The sequence below is a fragment of the Pagrus pagrus genome (assembly GCF_965226575.1).
Source record: "Pagrus pagrus genome assembly, chromosome: 5".
Classification (NCBI taxonomy): domain Eukaryota; kingdom Metazoa; phylum Chordata; class Actinopteri; order Spariformes; family Sparidae; genus Pagrus; species Pagrus pagrus.
The window spans coordinates 20914728-20934033 of NC_140189.1; the positions used below are offsets into that span (position 1 = coordinate 20914728).

Sequence of the window (19306 nt, forward strand, 5' to 3'; positions counted from 1 at the left end):
CTCATCCACAGACCCATCTCCCTTCTAATCAATGACCATGCAGCAGAGCAGCACAGCAGCCGAGCACAAGACACACACACAGCAAAAGCTTCAGTAAATAATCAAACCAACAGATGAGAACCACAGAAGGAAGTCATTTATATCTGAGACGACACATAGCTGATCCCTCCACATCTGCGCAGATCAATCTAGATGGGAATCCAGCAGAGCAGCCCCAGCTGTGGTGCCTCTTACCTGCACGTCTCTGTGGTGGTCCTCCTCTCTGTGGCCAAGCTTGATGAAGACCCTCGGTCTACACAGACATGCCCTCCTATATGGGCATGCATCTGTGGGGCAGATCAGAGGTCTGCCTTGTATTTGCCAGCCTGGAGAAGAGGAGGGATCAAGGATCAGAGAGTCCTCCCTGCAAGCAGCCCCCGTCTAGCGCATCTCCTTGTGTCTCCCGCTCTCCCGGGTCATTCCAGCCAACCCCTCAGCAACCGCAGAGCCAGGGAGCGAGTGTTCGGGGGGGATGGGAGGTGCTTAGAGGGCTGAAGCGGACATGGAACGGCGAGCAGAGCACCTCCTCCTCCTACATGTCTGACTGCAGCCAGTGGACATGCTACAGCTGAAGCCTCAGTCCACCTCCGTTTTCTCCCCGTGCATGTGTGTGAATGAGTATGTGTGTGTTTTTTCCCACTCTGTGCTGTGTGAGAAAACAGAGTCTCTTCCCCTCACTGTTAGTGCTGCCGGTGGCTCCAGGATGCTGAGGCAGTGTGAGAGAGGGAGGGAGAGGGAGAGAGAGAGAGAGAGAGAGAGAGAGAGAGAGAGAGTGAGAGAGATGGGTGTGTGTGGGAGCGGAGGAGGGAGTATGGCGAGGGAGAGCATAGGAAAGGTTGTTTTCCCTCCTGCTCCATCTATCGGTATCAATTTAATCAGGGATGCATGGCAATGGCAGAGTTAATGAGTCATCCATACCCGTACACGTGTGTGTGTGTGTGTGTGTGTGACACTCAGAAAGAGAGAGGAAGAGGTACATTAGCAGAGGATGTGCTTTGCATATGTTGCATGTTTAGTGTGTTCTTTTAAGTCTTTTATATGCTAATGAGCACATTTTCAATGGCTCTCTGGGAACTTTACAGCCTGTTACTTGCACTCACACACAGCCAAACATACACATAAGAGAGAAACAGGTAAATAGCAGCAGAGAATCTCTTCAGGCTATCGGTATATCAACAGCCCAGAGAACCTACAGCCTTAACAGGCTACCTGCCTCCCTGAATGCCCAGGGGAATGATATATCACACCTCAACACTGCAGAGGATCCTCTGGAGAGGAGAGGAGAGGAGAGGAGAGGAGAGGTGGATAAATATGAAAACCGCTACAGTGAGATAACCCTCCAAAAGCAACCCAAAAGGCAGGTGGACCATTTGATTAGAAAAAGAGAGAGACAGGAAGCGAAAGGAGAGAAAATGAGAAAGACAGGATGTGCAATGCTGAGGCTCAGTTTCACTGACAGCGCGTTCTGTTTTGTTCTCCGAGCATGACGTCTGCTCTGCTTTGACTGCCTGAAGAATTAAAAAGAGAGACCGAAAGGGATAAAATGGAGAAGAATGAAGATCTGGAGATAGGAAGAAAGGCTTTTGAAATTGACAGAGAAAGAAATAGAGTGAGGGAAAGAGAGATAGAGAGAAATGCAGGCACTAATACATTTTGCATCTGATAAAAAAAATAAAAAAAGGCAGGGACATTTACAAAGCACACGAGGAGAATACTAAACCTCCGCTTCATCGTTTCTTGTTTTCGTCCCTCCTTAGATAAGTCTTTCCTTATCTTTGCATGCTCTTTAGTTCTGTCTTTGTCTTCAGAGGAATCCGTCTCCCATCTACTGCTCTCTGTGTGTTTCTGGCTTTGAATTAGGCGAGTCCTCTGTTCGGCTTGAATTCAGGATTCGTGTAGAAAGGGCAGAGAAAAGAAGCGGTTACCCCTGTCAACCTGACAGCGAGGGCTATCGACAATCTCCCAGCGTCTCTGCAAACTAAAATGTCTAGACAGACAAGACATTCTCTGTAAGCAGTGAAAGATTCTCTCCTTGTAGGACTCAGGCCTGCGGACAGCCATGCTGGCAGTATGATATGACAGGACAGTCAAAAGAGCTCAACACTAATTTCTGTCTATGATTTCTTGATAATAAACAGCTTTGTGTCTTAAAGACGCACTGATTCTGCCAGATATGACTGCATGACTACTCACAACCAAAAACAGTGGATTTTATACCTGCTATAGCAAATTTAAATTATGGAAACCACTTAAAACATGAAAAGGAGGTCAAGCGTGTGAAGGAACTGATTAACAACAGTTTAAAATTAATTCACAATGTGCCCATTGTCATTCATCCCACAGCAGAGCTTAACATAGCCTTACTGAATCCAGAACTGATCCTTCAGGGGAAACAGTCCTCCACTGACCTGGGGTCTGCTTTTGAAGGCAATTCCTGACTCCCGGCGGAGTTAATCCAACTCTGTAATCTGCTGCTAAATCAGGCTTTAAGAGTGAGCCGAGGCAGCGTCTGAGGCAATCTCATGAAGAAGAATCAGCCTCATGGAATGAGTGTGAGGGTAATTATGCATGAGGAAGACGGTTAGTACTGCGTTGGATGTTGGCAGAGGACGAACAGATGGTAATTCCCTCTCGCTCCTGCACTTCTGGCAGACCTCTGGATTACAAATGCACTGGTACCTTCATCCACACACACATCACCTGGTCTCGGACGCACAGATGTGTTACAGAAGTCCAGCGTTAACTTGCAATTTACACTCAGGCCACAGTATGCTGCTGTTCCAGGTGGAGGAGAAACTGCAGCATAGGAACAATCAGGCTAGAAAGAGGTTAGGAGCAGCTTCTTTAAGGGGTTTTAGGGGCTTTATTAATGGTTAACCAACCATTTACTGAATCCTTAAAGATCAGTAATTAGGTAATGAAACCACTTTTGGGATGCCAGGTTGGGGAAAAAAATGCAATTGGCTTTTTTTTATTTTGTAATGAGCTAAAAGGTTTGCAGAAATGTCAGTAAGTCATTTATAAAGTGTTAATCGGTCCAGCTTTCTTAGAAGCCATCAGTTCCACAGTTACAGGTCCCAACAGTCCCCTTTATCTTAAATACGCCTGATTTTTTTCATCACGATCCATGCATTATTCCCTTAGAAATTAGAGAAAATGTTGAAAAACACAATGATAAAGAATGTGAGGAAGAATTTTAGGATCCATCTTTTCCCGTCCGGATCCGCACCAAGAGTTAATGGAGTTTATTCTGGGCCAAGACTCATCCTCCATCCAAGTTTCATGAAAATCTGTCCAGTAATTTTTCTGTAATCATGCCGACTAACCAACCAAACAACAAACAAATGGACAGGGGTGAAGACAAAACCTTCATGGCGGAGGTAATAAAGTCGTCATAAAAGATGAGAAGTTGGATAGAAGAAGTTAGAAGTTTCTCACTTTCTATTCATCAGCACAGTTGGAATGAAATCTGCAATTATAATTGTTATAAATTCAGTTCTGCCAAATCACCTGTGAATGTCGCACACATAATTCCTTACAAAAACCTAAGACAGGTGGAGGCAAATACAAAACATCACATTGTGCCTCCACCTGGGAGAACATGAGCTACATAAATAAAGTTTTGTTTGCATGTTTGAACAGAAACATTCAGTCTGCTTGTGATTGCACAGTGGCGTTACACAGTGGAGGATCTTCCCTCCCAAATAATCTTTGAAGTAAAGACACCAGCTGCAGAGCGCACAGACAAGTTGAATTAATTACTCACGGATTTAACATTAATTAGAAGCCGCTGATGTGACCTGCCACAGGTCATCAAACGGGGAATAGAAAACAAAGGAGGAAGCGGTGCTGACACAAAGCAGGTGCTCCTGAAGCAGCGGCAGGCATAATTTTGCTCATAAGTAAGCGGACAAGCAGTAGATGAGAAATAACTTTGTTATGTCACAGTTTCTGCCTCTTGTGAGCCCAAGCAGAGTTTAGCTTGGCAGCGCTGAAGGCTGAATTCAAAAGCTCCATCATGGACCAAACCAGAGGTCTGTGGCTCCAAAATACAGGAAGGCAGAAACGCCATCACCTTGTCAACAGCTTTCTGTTGGCCAGTAGTCTGACTCAGACCAGACAGATGGCTTTCTGTGTCTCTGTGTCTCTCTGAAACAGTCAAGCCTGGAAGCACCAAAACTTGCAGCTTCCCTGTTGTCCAGGAACGCATCCTTGATGAACTGGCTCCTGTCGGAGGCAAACATCCCCAAGCTTGCACACAAGCAGAAAGGCTGGCACTGAGGTGATCCAAGACCTGCCCCGATCCAAACAGCACTGTAAGTGTCTCTCTAACAGCAGCATAGTCTGTTGCTTTAATGGCAGCCTCCAACTGGCTCCGTCTGTCTCCAGTGAGGGGAGCGGGTAAATCAGCCTCGACGTCCATGCTGGGTGTCTGTCAAACTTTGCCATTTAAAAGGGTCTTTGTCTGCGCAGCACGTCTGTAACTAAGTTGTGTCTCTGTTGAAGTTTCCCAACTCTAGTCTGAAAAACAACCCAACCCATCAAACAAACCACAGCTGACATCAATTTAAACCGAGAATCTTATGTTAGCCGTAATGAACAGATGTAAGAAAAATATACAAATGGGACATAAAGGTGCGGAGCGTGTCGGCCAGCAAAGGCTTTGTTATTATTTTTCTTTGCACATGCCAAAGTGGAAGTCCCTCAGGCAGAAAACCTGCCTCAGAAAGGTTCCGCGCAAATGTCTAATTTGCTTATAGAAATGTTAACTGAAGCATTATAATGAAAATTGTCCATGTAATAAAAAATAAACAAAAACAAACCTTCAAACATCATTCTCTCTGGAGAACACAGACCTGGCACAAATCTTAGTGTCTTTTGCCAAAGGCAAAAATAATATGACAATTCAACATTATTAATCCCCTCACTGAGCCAAAGACTGTCAGGGCAGGACGAAAGAAAGAAGGTCCAGATATTTCAAAGGGGGAATACTTAGTTTGAAATATGTGCTCCATATGAATATGCGTCTGTTAGAACAAGCAAATGATATAGAGGCCAAGCCTTGTTTCTCTACACACAATCAATCCACAATCCTCTCTGAGCAATGACAGATAAACACTTTGGAGTGAAACACACTGCTGTGTGTAAAGCTTCAGTATTACACAGAGCAGGTCCGACAAAGCTCCGCCCCTCAGCTGACTCACCTGAGACGCACCAGGAAAAATAGTCACTCAAGAGAGACAAAAAGAAGATTCATCTTCACCACAAACCAACAATTTCCTCCAGGTGAGTACAGCTGCAGGAGAAGAACGACAACACTGTCGCTTCAACCTGCTGACATACCACACACTGAATGTGAGTAAAAAGAAAATAATGTAAGTCAGTAAAATTACATTCCAGTGAAACCACCAGAGGAGAGAGTGGAGCCATGACTGACTCTTCATCTGCTGCTTTTTCAGCTTCACTCAGAGAAAATGGCTTCCCTGTCAGAAATGAATCTCAGCTGCCCTGTCTGCTGTGAAAGCTTTGAGAACCCTGTCCTGCTGTCATGTAGCCACAGCTTCTGTGAAGGCTGTCTGAAGAGCTGGTGGAGGGAGGACCAAACATGCCAGTGTCCACTTTGTAAGAGAAGATTTTCAAAGGAGGAGTCGCCTTTAGACTTTGCCTTAAATAATCTGTGTGAGGCCTTCGTACAGGGGCGAGATTCAGAGGCTCGCTGCAGAGTTCACTCTGAGAAACTTAAACTCTTCTGTCTGGACCATCAGCAGCCAGTTTTCACATGATTCAAAAATACACACAGACCATAGATTCAGACGTGTCGAAGAGGCCGCACCGGACCACAGAGAAGAGCTCCGGAGATCTCTGAAGCTCTTACAGGACACAGTGGAGCTTTTTGAGAAAGTTAAACTGAAGTTTGATCAAACAGCGGAACCCATTAAGGTCCAGTCACGACACGCAGAGAGGCAGGTTAAAGCACAGTTTAAGAGGCTTCATCAGTTTCTAGAGGAAGAGGAGGCCAGGATGGCTGCCCTGTGGGAGGAAGAGGAGCAGAAGAGTCAGACGATGAGGGAGAAGATAAAGGCTCTGAGCAGAGAGATAGCGGCTCTTTCAGACACAGTCACAGCCACAGAGATGGAGCTGAGAGCTGAAGACGTCTCATTCCTGCACAACTATAAGGCTGCAGTGGAAAGAGTCCAGCAGAGCTCCCTGCAGGATGACCCAGAGTCACCATCAGGAGCCCTGATAGACGTGCCCAAACACCTGGGCAACCTGACCTTTAACATCTGGGACAAGATGAAGGAGATGGCCCCCTACACTCCTGTGATTCTGGATCCAAACACAGCCGGTCTGCACCTTGTCATGTCTGAACATCTTACCGCCGTGAGATGTGCGGAGAGACAGCAGCTTCCTGCGAACCCAAAGAGGATTAAAGATTACTTCTGTGTTTCTGGCTCCAAAGGGCGTTCACTCAGGGACTCACAGCTGGGACGTTGAGGTTGGAGACAGTACAGGCTGGGCGCTGGGTGTGTTAGCAGAGTCTGTCAACAGAAAGGGGCTCATACAGTCTGGATTATGGAGGATACGGTTCTATAAAAGTGAATACTCAGCGTGGTCGCTACCTGCTCGACCCGCTGTTCTCCCAGTGAAGGGGAGGCTCGAGAGAGTCCGAGTTAATCTGGACTGGAACAAAGGAAAGCTGTCACTCTCTGATCCTGATACTAACACACACATACACACCTTCACACCCCACTGCCAGAGAAGGTCGCTGTAACAATGGGATAGAGTTGATAGATGTGGTTCGTTAGAGCAGGGGTTCTCAATCTTTTGGGCGGAGACCAGCAACAACTCTAGTGCGTCTAACCTGCCAACATTTAGGAGCTGTTTAAAGTGATTTCATCATTTACACTAAATTTCTGAAAGAAAACATTTTATTGACGGTAAACATGTCAAATTTTACACCCGCCCGTGAAGAAAGACTGAAAAATCACTACATTTTGTAAATTGCGGAGAAACTGTCACAACAACACAACACACTCTAAACTATTTGAGGCTTCTTGTTATTTCGACAAATGTTTTATACGAAGATATTCCTGTCTTTGTGTAAAAAACATTGTATTTGTTTGTTCCAGTGATGTATGTTTATATTTGCTTATAGAGCAGGGATGTGAGATCCACTGAACTGCTGGGCTTAAAGCTGTCCACTTGTGACAGATGGTAATACCAGGTGTGAAGTCCCTTAAAGGCCACCTTCTTCTAAATGTTGGGTGGAAAAACAGATCATTTGAGCTCGAAGTCATGTACTGTATACCGTATGTACTGGAGGTCCAATATGGTATAAAACTCTGTACATTTGGTAAATTTGATGGGGCCCTCCGACTTGTTTAATTCAGAAATTAAAAGTCAATTCATGTAAAATTATATATTGTCAGGAGTATTTTGGCTGCTCCACAAGTCAGCAGTTGTAAGGAACATTTTCACATTTCCACATTGTCTACAGGTGTTACATCACCTGTAATGACACGTATGCTGTCGTCCATCTGTGTGACATCGGGTCAATTTGACCAGCTCCCATTTTAGCCACTCTGCTCCAAGTTATTCTTTGGTCACCTTTGTTTTGACTTCCTGTCAGACCCTGTCCTTTATTCCTGTCTCAGTGCAGCTCTGTGATGATGCAGGGTTGACAGCTGTAGTAATTTATTTTTGTTACATTAAATGCCACAAGTGACAGTGCAATTTGTTTTGTTTTCATCTGCTCATTAACAACAGCAGGACAAGGACCTCACTGTGCATATCATCTTCACACTCTTCAGTTTTCCTCATTTTTCTAATTGAAACTATGTCACAAAATGGAGAACAACAGCCTTGCACAGCAGTTCGGTGGCGTTCATTGTGCCAATCAGGTCTCACGAACGCACATGTGCACTTTTACAGGTGTTATTCGTCAAGTTGAATGAAGTTTGTGCAGCTAAGAGTGTTAATGAACCTGATGGATAAAATTAAGAAAGCTTTAGTAGAAGAATACAGAAATGTTTTGCAACACTTTAGATAACAGCCTGCCAATATCAGCACGATTGTAAATATGCATGAAAACAAAAAATACGCAGTTGGACAAATATGCAGGTACAGAGGAAGAAGACGTCAGGGAGATAGAGGTATAACAACTTCGTGTTTAAGAGGCACATTAAACTAAATGACACTGTTGGCTTTTTAATATTCTAAGGGTACTGTAATATTTTTACTACAGGCAGTAAAACAGGAGAATGTGTTAACAGTATTGATATTTCAGTGAAATTACTGTTGAATATAATTTATTTTAAAATATGTGAGGTATATATTTTGTACATTATTGAATTTGCACTGCCATTTTCCGTTTGGTAAGAGCTGTGAAGTGGTAGAAGTCACATTTCCTGTTAAAGCTAATATAAGTACAATTGTTCATAATTGTTGCACTTGTATTGGTACTCTTGATGGTATTTTATTGTTATTGTGATAAGTATGAAGTGGTACGTGCATTTCGTGTGATAGATGAGAAGCATGTTTCTTTGTATGTTTTTTGTACTTGTATTGTTGCTCTTTGTGAAATATTGATGCTATTGCAAATGAAATTAGAATTAACATGATAAATGATAAAATACTACAGACATGTTGTTATGTGGTCCAATGTAAGATCCATCTGATGATCAACGTTAATGTTGTAGAGGAACCAGAAGAGCTCTCATGTCCTGCTTTGTTACCAGACCAAAAGCAGTTAAAGAGGCCACAACATATAGCTACTCATCACTAACCAATGGCATTCTCATCTTATCCATGTTTTAATTACCCACTTTTTTAGGAAGGCGTGCATGTGTAATTATGTCAGCTGAGGTAATGGATATTACTTTTCAGTAACAGTATGAGGTATGGGATGGCGCTCCTATAACAGTGTAAGGCTGTAAAATAAAAGTACTCTCTTGATCTTTAATGGTACACATCACCAGCACTTTCACATTTTAGTCTTTTACGTACAGTGGCAGTCCTCTTTGCTAGACTCTCCATATCAGGTTCTCTGGGAGATTCATGAATTAATGGCACTATGTGACGCTTACCTGTCCCATTCTTGCCTGCCTGCCCTTATCTCTTTTTTACACTGGTCAATAAACCTATAAAACCCCAGGTCATATTACTCTGCAGCAGTCACAGGTGTTTATCGGCTTGGCTCCGGTCAGCGGTGATGAAAACACAACCCGCAGGCGTACGCCCTAATTTTCAGCCCTTTTCAGACACAATGCACAATGAGTGTTGAAGTTAATGCCACTGGTTTGTTATTTTTTTTTCCATCTGTCTCTGTTCAAGCAGCACTTGAACATTGTACAGTCTGCTCCAAGTTTGAAAGAAACTGAAGTAAAAGAATTGTGCCAGCTTACGGGCAACTCTCAGCAGAGATGTGAGAGAAGCAAGATGTCCCAGTCCTCAGTAACTTTGAAACGTCCTCTGGATGAAGCCTGATCTGGCATATGAACTAAATTTTGGTGTACAAGTGGTATAAAAGAAGAAACCCAGGGACACACACATACCAACATAGTAGGACTGGTGATCTGGAGCAACTGGTGGGTTGGACGCTCTATGGGCCACTATGCCCCCACGAGGCACGCCATCTAAAGGGGAGTACAGTGCATTATTTTTTTTTTAAATGGCTTTCTTTCTTTCTTTCTTTCTTTCTTTCTCTTGTTCCCTCACTTTTCACTGAATTTACCAAATATAATGACGTATTCCAGTACAACTAGCCAGTGTAGTCTGCACAGCAACCACTATTATGCAGAAAACAAATTATGTCTATATCACTTTTACATAAGATGACTAAGAGTACACAGTGAGTAGATCTGTTCACTTTAAGCTCTGTGGTTCTGAAGCTTCTAAATAAAATCTTTATAACTCTCCCTGACATACATATTGCATAATGGTATTTTGGATAATATTGGAATGATTGAGGAACAGTAAAATATTTCTGTAGCTAATATGGTTTTGCTCCTTCCAGGTAAATGCATTATGAAGGTCAATTTTTCATATTTTATGTTAGAATTATATTTTTTTCATTGCCGCACTTAGTTTGTACCTCATAATTATTTCATACGGATCATTTAAAAGTACTTACAGTACAGTGTAATTGTAGTTTCTTCATAAATTCCTTTCCCAAGTTTTTCATTCATACTTGCAATATTTACACTAATTACAGCCTGTAATTTGCAAGCTATAATCTTAAGCATCATCCCAAAGTAGTACTTTTAGTTCTTACAAATGATGAACACAAACATTTTGGATGTTTAATATCAAAGCAACATCTCCACAAGGCCTCACCATGACAACAGAGGATTAAAATAAAAGTATTGTCTCCATTATGACAGAGTCTGTCGAGTTTCGCACACACTAACGCCAACTCTGATCTGAGACATGCAGGTCGACACAGAAACGCAAGAAACCCAAGAAACCCCAACAAATCCAAAGTTCTATCAGCGGTGACCTTGCCAGGGAGGATCTAGCAGCTTTGCATGAAGAAGATGCTGATTGTGATCGTAAGACTTGAAAGTGTTTGATCTCTACAGCATGGAGGCTTAACAGTCAATTAACCCTTTGATCACTTCTGATCCCTGCGGTTTGCAGAGCTGTATAGCCCATACATACAGTACATACTGCACACACCCACACACACACACACACACACACACACACAGATGCTGCACTGCAAGATAATGGCGCCATCGTCTCCTTCAGCGTTCAAATGTGCACTGAAGATTTACATACAGACGTCGGTCTTCCTCATCCTCCTCCTCATTTTCAGGAGTCAGGTGTTACACAGCCTGGCGTCGGCAGTTTCGTGCATCGTTTGAATTTCATGAGTGGCTGAGCAATGAAAACAGAATGAGAAATGAGACGGTTAATATCCGCGTTGACCCTAGGCTGAACTGACATGACATCCAGCTGTGTTGCCTAATGACATGTTGACTGTTGTGATTACGGTAAGAGAGAGCCCGAAGTGAGAACAAGCAAACAAAATGAAAGAAAGAGAAAGAAAAACAGCACAGTCATCCACTTTTTCCACTCTAGATGTAAAGAAGGGCATCTGTGAGAAAAATACCAAGCATGAGGGACTGATTTTCATCTCCTTTCACATAATATAATCCTGAGCTTCAAAAAGCCCATTTATTTTCCTCTCGTTTCGGACGGAAATTTTGCACTTATATTATTAAATGGCAAATCGAAGCTCTCATACTGCAGGACTTTATGTGGCTAAATGTGTGATGGGAGCAGCCATCAGAAGTTGTTACCGAGCAGTTCATTATCAATTATTTTGAAGCTGACATCTTCGCTACTGCTATAAATGTAGCATAGTAATATGATCTTGATAAATCCACCAATTTATTTCACTTATATATGCATATAAATTTGGTCCACGTTCTTAATGCTAAAAAGACACCAACTTAAAAACGAGGTTTAAAATATCCAGGTTTTAAGAGTGTTATACTGTATATGGCTGTCTGAGTGGCATGAACGCACATTATTCCTTTCTATTGTAGGTATTCCCCGCACTTTGATCATGATCATCTTTAATTTTCTGACAATAGTGCTGCTTCATTTGTTTTCATCTTTTTTCCAGTGCAGCTGTGTCAAATCAAGTCAGAATTTAATTAAGTCAATTAAATTCAGCTCAGGTAAGTTGGGTTCAAATAACTTGTATTCAGTTTAATTCAAATCAGCTCATTATTCTGTAATTTAGCAAATAAAATTTGGCTTGCAGACAGATTTCAGAACAACAACAACACATATTAGAAGCAAAACAAAACGTGACATTTGACCACGACATGAAAGAACAGCCATGCTTAAAATATTTTTTAAATGCCATCATCTCAAGATCAGGAGTTAATTATTTTGTTATCTTGATATAACAAAGCTTGTGTGCTTAGTCTAAAAACAAACAAAACTTGAATTTGAATGAACTTGAATAAAACAAAAGGACGATTTGTCGGGATAACAAGCTGATTTATTAACGCTTAAGCTTCATAAGAGTGGACCGTGACAAATGCACATATTCTGCTCTATGTAGTGGATTTGTGAGTTTCAAAGCAAACCATATGAACTTTTTATAGACTTCTGCCATTTGTTATAAAAATGTTTTCAACAGTTATTTGATATGAGTACAGTGAGCTTACATACAGTGGTCAACTTAAAGCAGATGAGTTACTGTCCAGTAGACTACAATCAGTATGTATAAATGAGTTTAAATCAGTTACTACAGTTGTCAAGATGCCATTGAGATCAGTGTTGGGTAACTTTACTTTTGAAAATAACTCATGTTATAAGATTACTGCCATTAAAAAGTAACTTGTTACGTTACTGCATTGGGAAAAGTAACAAATTAGTACATGAGTACTTTAGAGTTACAGTTAAACCCCTTTGCGACTCATTGCGCATGTTGGTTATATTTTCCAGATGGCGTGGAGCCAACTATTTAGTACCTTTGAATGTATTGACTCTACCATCGTTTTGTAGCCTTCTTTATGGCCCGCAATTAGCAACTCAGCAGCCTAATAATAAGAATAAGAGAGGCAATATGACATTTATAGCTCTTTATTCTGCTGACGATCTGACAGTGAACTGGAGCATTGCTATAAAGCTTGTATCTTGATGTCAGCTAGCCACTTAGCTACTCGCAATATTGGACACAATCTTTGCTTTACTGCGAACATGAACTAACGACTGGCTTCCAACACAACACAGCAGCTCCACAGAGCCCTTTTAAGGTGAGGATACAAAAGGAGTCGAAAAAAAGTTAATTTGTGGTGTTTCTGACTGGGTTGTTTCCACGCCTTCACAGTCATCCACCAAATCCCACAACTCAGAAAGAACAATCATGCAGCGGTTGTGTGTATGTGTGTGTGTGTGTGTGTTTTAGGTTAAACCAATTGTGCTGCAGTAGTGCGATAAAAGCATATGGCTCGGGGCATTGTCCTTTGAACGAAAAAGTCAATCCATTCTGTCCACATTAACAGACAGTGAAAGATATCTCCTCCTATAGGCCTTTGCGCAGGCATATCAAGGACTTGGCTGTTGTGGGAATAAGTCTAAAAATAGCCTTTGGGACTCCAACCAGTCAAAGAGCAGCACATAAGACAGACCGACACAAAAGCAGGCATGTTAGTACAGAACCTTGGGCTCAAGGGATCCTGGGTCCCAGATCAATTTGTGGGTCTTTTTGAACCCACACAAAACAATCTTACACCCCCTCCCTTTTGTGAGAACAACAGGAGGTCTGGTTATTACTGATTACAATTGGCACTCTTGCAGAGCCGAATTCACACTCTGCACACTGTAGACGTACAAACGCTGGCTAAACTTCCTGTAAGAAGATGAATCACCCTCAGCAGCCTGAATTATACCAAAAGAAATCTGCGTAACCGCACAGTTGGAGAGGCTAGATGTGGTTTGGCTCCCTTTAAAATTACTGAGCCAATCAGATAATGCGATAAGAAAAACAGATTGGTGATGTGCATTAACCTCCCAAGCAGCAATAATTTTTTTATGTTTTTGATGTTGTTCATTGTTATTTTTAACTCTGTGATTGCTCCATTAGGATTTGATCTTTTTATTCAAAATACATTGTGAAACTTTGTTTTCTCGTGAGCTGCAATTAAGGCAGCTCATTACGAGGAGATAATAAATTAGTTTTCTCATGACTTAAATCGGGTAAATGATCCTCGGTGAGATCACAGACTGGAATAGGAAAAGTTGGTCGTTAAACACTCAGTTAGCAGACAGTCAAGTCTCGTTTCAGCCAAATATCTGTGACCTCAGCAGTCCTGAGCACCGCCATTGTTCCACAGGCTTTTTAACTCCTCTAATCTCGAGATCCTGCCTTAATTATCGTGTTATCTCGAGATAAAAAATTAATGGTTTTTCAAGGTCACAACTTCAGTTTAATTGCTGTTACCTTCGTGAAAGGCAATTGCGGTAGACCTGATAGTGGAGTCACGCTGGAGGCAGATTAAAGCGGAAATGTGAGTCAGTCGAGATCACGACTGATAATCACATTAGATTTTACATTAATCAACGCTTGACGCTGAGATTGCACCGACAGTTATTCGCCATTTAAATCACAATGACAAGAAAAACATTTGTTACATTAACATAACAAGATATTTTAATTATGATAACAAGAATACGCAATTTGAATATCTTAAAAATAATCGAGGGTCACTCGTTTAGTTTTTGACCCCTACAAGCTAAATGTGTTTATGTACTTGGTGTGCTGTGAAGCAGTTTTCTGTCAGCTGCAGAGGGTAGCAATGCATGAATACTTTTGGTGATGGTGATGTGCCATCATTGTGCTAATAAAAGAGGAGAATAAGAAAACTACAAGCTGAGGAAAACAGTGCACATTTTTCAAATAAAGCCAGACATAAGAAAAACATTCAGGACCTTTGTTTGGTCTCAAGGATTCATCAAATGTAATTTTGAGTTTTCTGTTGTGAGCACACTGTGTACTTTATCTCAAAAGACAGCAATTTTCAAAAATTAACATTAGTTTGCTGCGTGCTATTGTAGCAAAATGATCTAATCAATGTTCATCTATTCTGTAAACAGAGGGCCAAACTATTAAATAATCCGTACACAGAATAAAGCGTGGGAGTGGTAGTGGAAGATTTATTAGTCAAATAACGGTAGTTAGTTTTTTAAAAGTTATTCTTTTAATATCTTTTTCGCCTCCTTTATCATCCCTAGCACTGTGATCGTGTTGTTGCTGTCATGGTCCTAGGTTTTAGTTCAGTTGATTTCCTGTTTGGTGTTCCCAGTGTTCTGTGTCCCTCCTGTGCTCCTGTGCTCCTCCCCAGCCTGACTCCCCCACACCAGTTACACATCAGCCTTGTTAGCACTGCCCTGTTCCCAGTCTATCACCGCCTGCACCTCATCTCCTCGTTAGTTTAGTTTGTATTTAAGCCTGTGCTGTTCCCTCCCTTTTTGTCGGTTCATCAGTTTTCAGTGTCTCCTGTGCCGCCTGTGTTCTTGTGTCTGTTCCCTATCTCATGTTTCGTCTTTGTTCCTACTTGGGCTTTGGGTTTGTCCTCCGTTTTCTAGTTCTCTTTAGTTTTTCTTTGACTTTCTATTGGCTGCCTTTTGTTGCTTGCTTTTTGGATTTTTGGACTTTGGATTTGAGCTAATCATTAAAGCTTGCTTTTTGTTCTTTTACATGCTTGCCTCGCTGTGTCTGCATTTGGGCCCTCACCATTTTTACAAGCAGCTGCTGCTGCAGAATAGTTCGAACTTGTCACTTAATTCAGTTTGTTCATGTTCGTCAGTGGTATTCAACTTAGAATAACCACCTAAATTGCGGTACACAGCCAAAAAGGCAGAGTCACTGCCCTGTCACCGTCCGTCAGCCTCCAACACTCTCAGTCGGTCTACAGTACACTTGTCTGACTCGAGCCATCTGTCTGGGCCAGCTACTGGGACCATCACTGTTTACCTCAGGGCTCTGATCTTTGTTCCTCTCACATCAAGACAGTGATGTCACATGACATCCTTCCTCAAATTAGTTGATACTCTTGTGGGATTTCCCCTCAGGCCAATGTTGCTCTAACTATGAAAACATAAATCCGAGGTCACTGAACCGAAGTACGAATGTAGTCATTGATGACTAAATGAGTGTGACACGACAGAGGGCAGCCTGTCATAACAATACTTAGAAATAAATGAAGAAGTTAAATGACTGAGACTAAGAATGAATGCTCCGTAATGTCAAACACTTGAAATGAGCATTTTGCAAGTAGTAGTTGTTTGGTGAGAACAGTGTTTTGGAAACTAGGACTTATCTCCTCTAAAAAAAAATGTTCTACTACCCCCAAAAAATCACCAATTCATATAATTCAATTCCCAATCAAAATGGCACTCAATATTCATATTATTTACATAGAGGACAACGTTGTGTGCTCAATTAAGAACTGGTACCTTACACTGGGCAGCTGAGGTGAGCTCATATTCTGTGTAGATATTCCTAAATAGCAGTGAAGGCTTGCTGTTGAGGATGAATGTAATTTTATATCTCATTTCCCCTGTGCGACTAAGGTGTCTGCTGTTTGAAAAATATGTTTTTGTTTCTTAATTTGTTTTGGTTGTCTGAAGTTATAATGCTGAATTATGCTGATGGCCCCAGAGCGTTGGTCCTGTTTATTAAGTGTGTGTGTTTGTGCCTCGTGCAGGTTCTTGGCTGGGTGGAGCTGAGGTACCATCACCTGGACAGTGTTTTAAGTTAGCCTGCCTGCCCAGATGCTAGTGGTAGTCCCTTCACCCTTCTATAATATGTTATCAACCTCACATTAGCCACTGCATTCATGCACTTTCATACACCACTGAGCCTGACTACCACACGTCATTGCAATTATTTTTGTGATATACTTTGATTAAATCTAATTTTGTTATTGTTCAACATCCTTCTTTGTTGTGGCCTGTGAGGTGGTCGTAACAATGAGAAGACTACATGTGTTACCCAATTTCTATTGACTGTCCCTTAATACTTAATACTACAACACTGCCTCAGTGTGCTACAATAGACACTAGACACATTAGCCACGGGACATGCTAACGGCTAAATTCAACAGGTTAAACTGCAAAATAAACACTAGCCTACAGCAAAGGCAAAACTCAGCTTCGAAAATTGAACCACCCTTGAGCTTGAGTTTTAAAGCACATCCTGCTCTTTATGTTGCTGGCCCTCATTGAGAAAGCAGTGCATAGTGAAATGGTTAGTGGAGGACATTTCAAATTAAGGTTAATCCACTGGGTCTTCACTTCCTCGGATGGTGGGAGTGCATAAAGACGTTTGGGTTGGTTCTTTGGTCATCTGTGAAAATGACAGCAGAGAAATTGGCTTTGTTAACCTTTCATGTTCGTGTTACTGAAGTTGGCATTAGTGAGGAAAACAGTAGTTACTGGATGTAACTCCAGGTCTATGAGTAAAGCACATGTTTTTAATATACTAAAACATTTATGGCGGTATAGCAAAATTTGTGTCACAGCCTAACGTGACATCGATGACAGTGACAACAGTGAGATTAAAAAAAAAGGCACAACAAAATCTCAAATGTATGACATCACATTATACTGTATGTCATCATATAGCCCACTGCTACAACACATGAATAGAAGAACAGAAACGAAATGTCAAATATCACCAGCACAACTGATGGACAGACAGTTAATGCCTAAAATGAGTTTTGAAGCAATACAGAAAAGTTTGTCGGGGAGGAGCTCAACTGCTAAATGACCGCTGCTTAAACTCTGTCCAAAAGTTTGGTTTTCCACCGTGGGACCAGCTTAAAGGGATTGTTGAGACCGTGGAGGTCTTGGCTTATAAAGTAATGTTATTTGCAATGGATCACTTTGCCCTTGAATGTGAGTTTGGGTGCATATTTCAGTGCATGTTTGGGGGCGTGTTTTTTTATTTGTGTGCTTCCCTGTGATTGTCCTTGGTTTTTGAACAGTCTCATTCTCCCATCATCATCCTCATCATCATCATCAGCAGCAGCAGCCGCAGCAGCAGCAGCCGCTCTCAGCAGAGTGATGTAAGTCAGTCTCAGGGGAGGGTGAGACGAATGTGTGGCATCACAGAGTCATGTAGTCTGCTGTGCAATCGCGTTGTGATATTTTCCGGGAGGAAGTGTGTTATCTGTTCCAACCCAGCAGCCATTACCTTCCTGTTACTTTCTCAAAGTATTTTCACTCCACTCGCACAATTATCCTCTTGTCTCCTCGCATCCTGTTCCCTCTTCTCCTCTCATTAGCTGAGGAGTCAGCCTTAGTTTAGGGTAACGAGTTGACCGTTATGTGTGTGCGTGCTCGTGTGTGCGTGGGTGTTTGTGCCTGTTTACATGTGCGTGTTATTCCCTCGAGCCTCAGCCTGTTGGCCAGTTGCAGGGCTGTGTCTTTAAAAGCAGCTCATTAGTGTATCCACTTGGACTCCAGACAGCTCTTTCTTCTTCTACAGCTGGTTCTGGGCACATTAGGCCAATGATGCTCTCTCCCTCTAATGGAGCAGAACGAGAGGGCCAGCACTGAGCTGCTCCTGTTTGCTCTCCTATTAATTATCCTTCCCCAACCAACTTTAACTCCTGCTCTCCCATATGCAAGTCTTTGTAAGGCTTTCTTTAACATTCACACCAGTGGCAACGCACTCCTCTGATCATCAGAATACGCTGACTGCTGGACTTTTTAAGATGAACTCTTTTAAACTAGAGCTCTGTGTTGGAAAAATGTGGAGATTTCTCCCTCAGTCTGTCTTGTGAGGGCCCACAAGATGTACAAAATGGTCGTTGATTGTTGGCAGGTTTGGGACTCATGGTTGGTCCGGTAGTTTGATGCTTTGATGATTGCAGGACCAGTTGTTTGCAAAGGTTTTCCTAATTTGATGTGCTCCACAGAGCTTTTGTATGGAAGTGTGGTAACCATCAGTGAGTTTACATCAAACATGCAACCACAACACCAACATGGCGTGATGTATCTATTTGTGGCTATGAAGGCCAAAAAAACATGGTCCGTGCAATACACGACGCAGATGCGTCACAAGACTGATTTCACGTGATGTTGCATTTTTGAATGTGTCACTTGAAAAATTGAGATGTAACGCAAGCACGAGCTGCGCTCTGTACGCCGTGGCCTGCAGGCGCTATAGCATGAAACAGCAAGAGAAAGCTGACCTTTTCTGTTTGAGTTCACTTCCGCTCAAATCTTCCTCGGCTGACCAGTTTGACGAAGCTCCAGCTGATCATGTCCACATGCATCAGCATATTTAGGAAACTTATAGTCCCCTTTTCTCTTCCCCTGTCATCTATTTCTTCTTCTCTTCCTTTTGTGCAGTGGACAGAGCAGTACGCATCCACCATAGAGGCAATGTTAGTTTACTACTGCAGTCACGGTTGCTGTATGTTCTGATTAGCTCTATACCTTACATCTGTGCTCACTGGGCTAGACATTGCCATTTGCGTTCACATACTTGTGTGGACCATGTTTCTGGCCTAAGTGACGGTGAGACAAAGTACATTTTGTTTTCGTGCCACATCATACCACCAGACTACAGCTTATTTCCTGAGGCAGTGAGACCCCTCTTCATTCTCAGCACTCCACCACTAAAAATAGTTTTAATTTCATGCCTTATCCAACCTGGATATGGTGGAATCCAACCCAGTGACAGCTATTCAGAATGACTATAGCAACAAAGAAACAGTCAATCTTCTCGCTGATG

The 19306-nt window shown here is 42.2% G+C and overlaps 2 protein-coding genes and 1 pseudogene across 6 annotated transcripts in view; 2 read left to right on the plus strand and 1 right to left on the minus strand.

Annotated features, from left to right (window-relative positions):
• The window catches only part of frmpd3 (FERM and PDZ domain containing 3), an 89683-nt gene extending 88955 nt beyond the window's left edge, over positions 1-728 (minus strand). For both annotated transcript variants that reach the window (XM_084353653.1, XM_084353652.1), the window contains exon 1: positions 235-728. The gene's annotated coding sequence lies outside the window, so the exon portion shown is untranslated. The remainder of the gene's footprint in view (positions 1-234) is intronic.
• Positions 1-19306, plus strand: part of LOC311257777 (uncharacterized protein) — a 176028-nt gene that overhangs the window by 91563 nt on the left and 65159 nt on the right. The window lies entirely within an intron of this gene.
• Positions 193-6811, plus strand: LOC311257057 (E3 ubiquitin-protein ligase TRIM35-like; annotated as a pseudogene). The gene is made up of 3 exons: positions 193-290; positions 465-518; positions 5736-6811. The product of its transcript is annotated as an E3 ubiquitin-protein ligase TRIM35-like (transcript).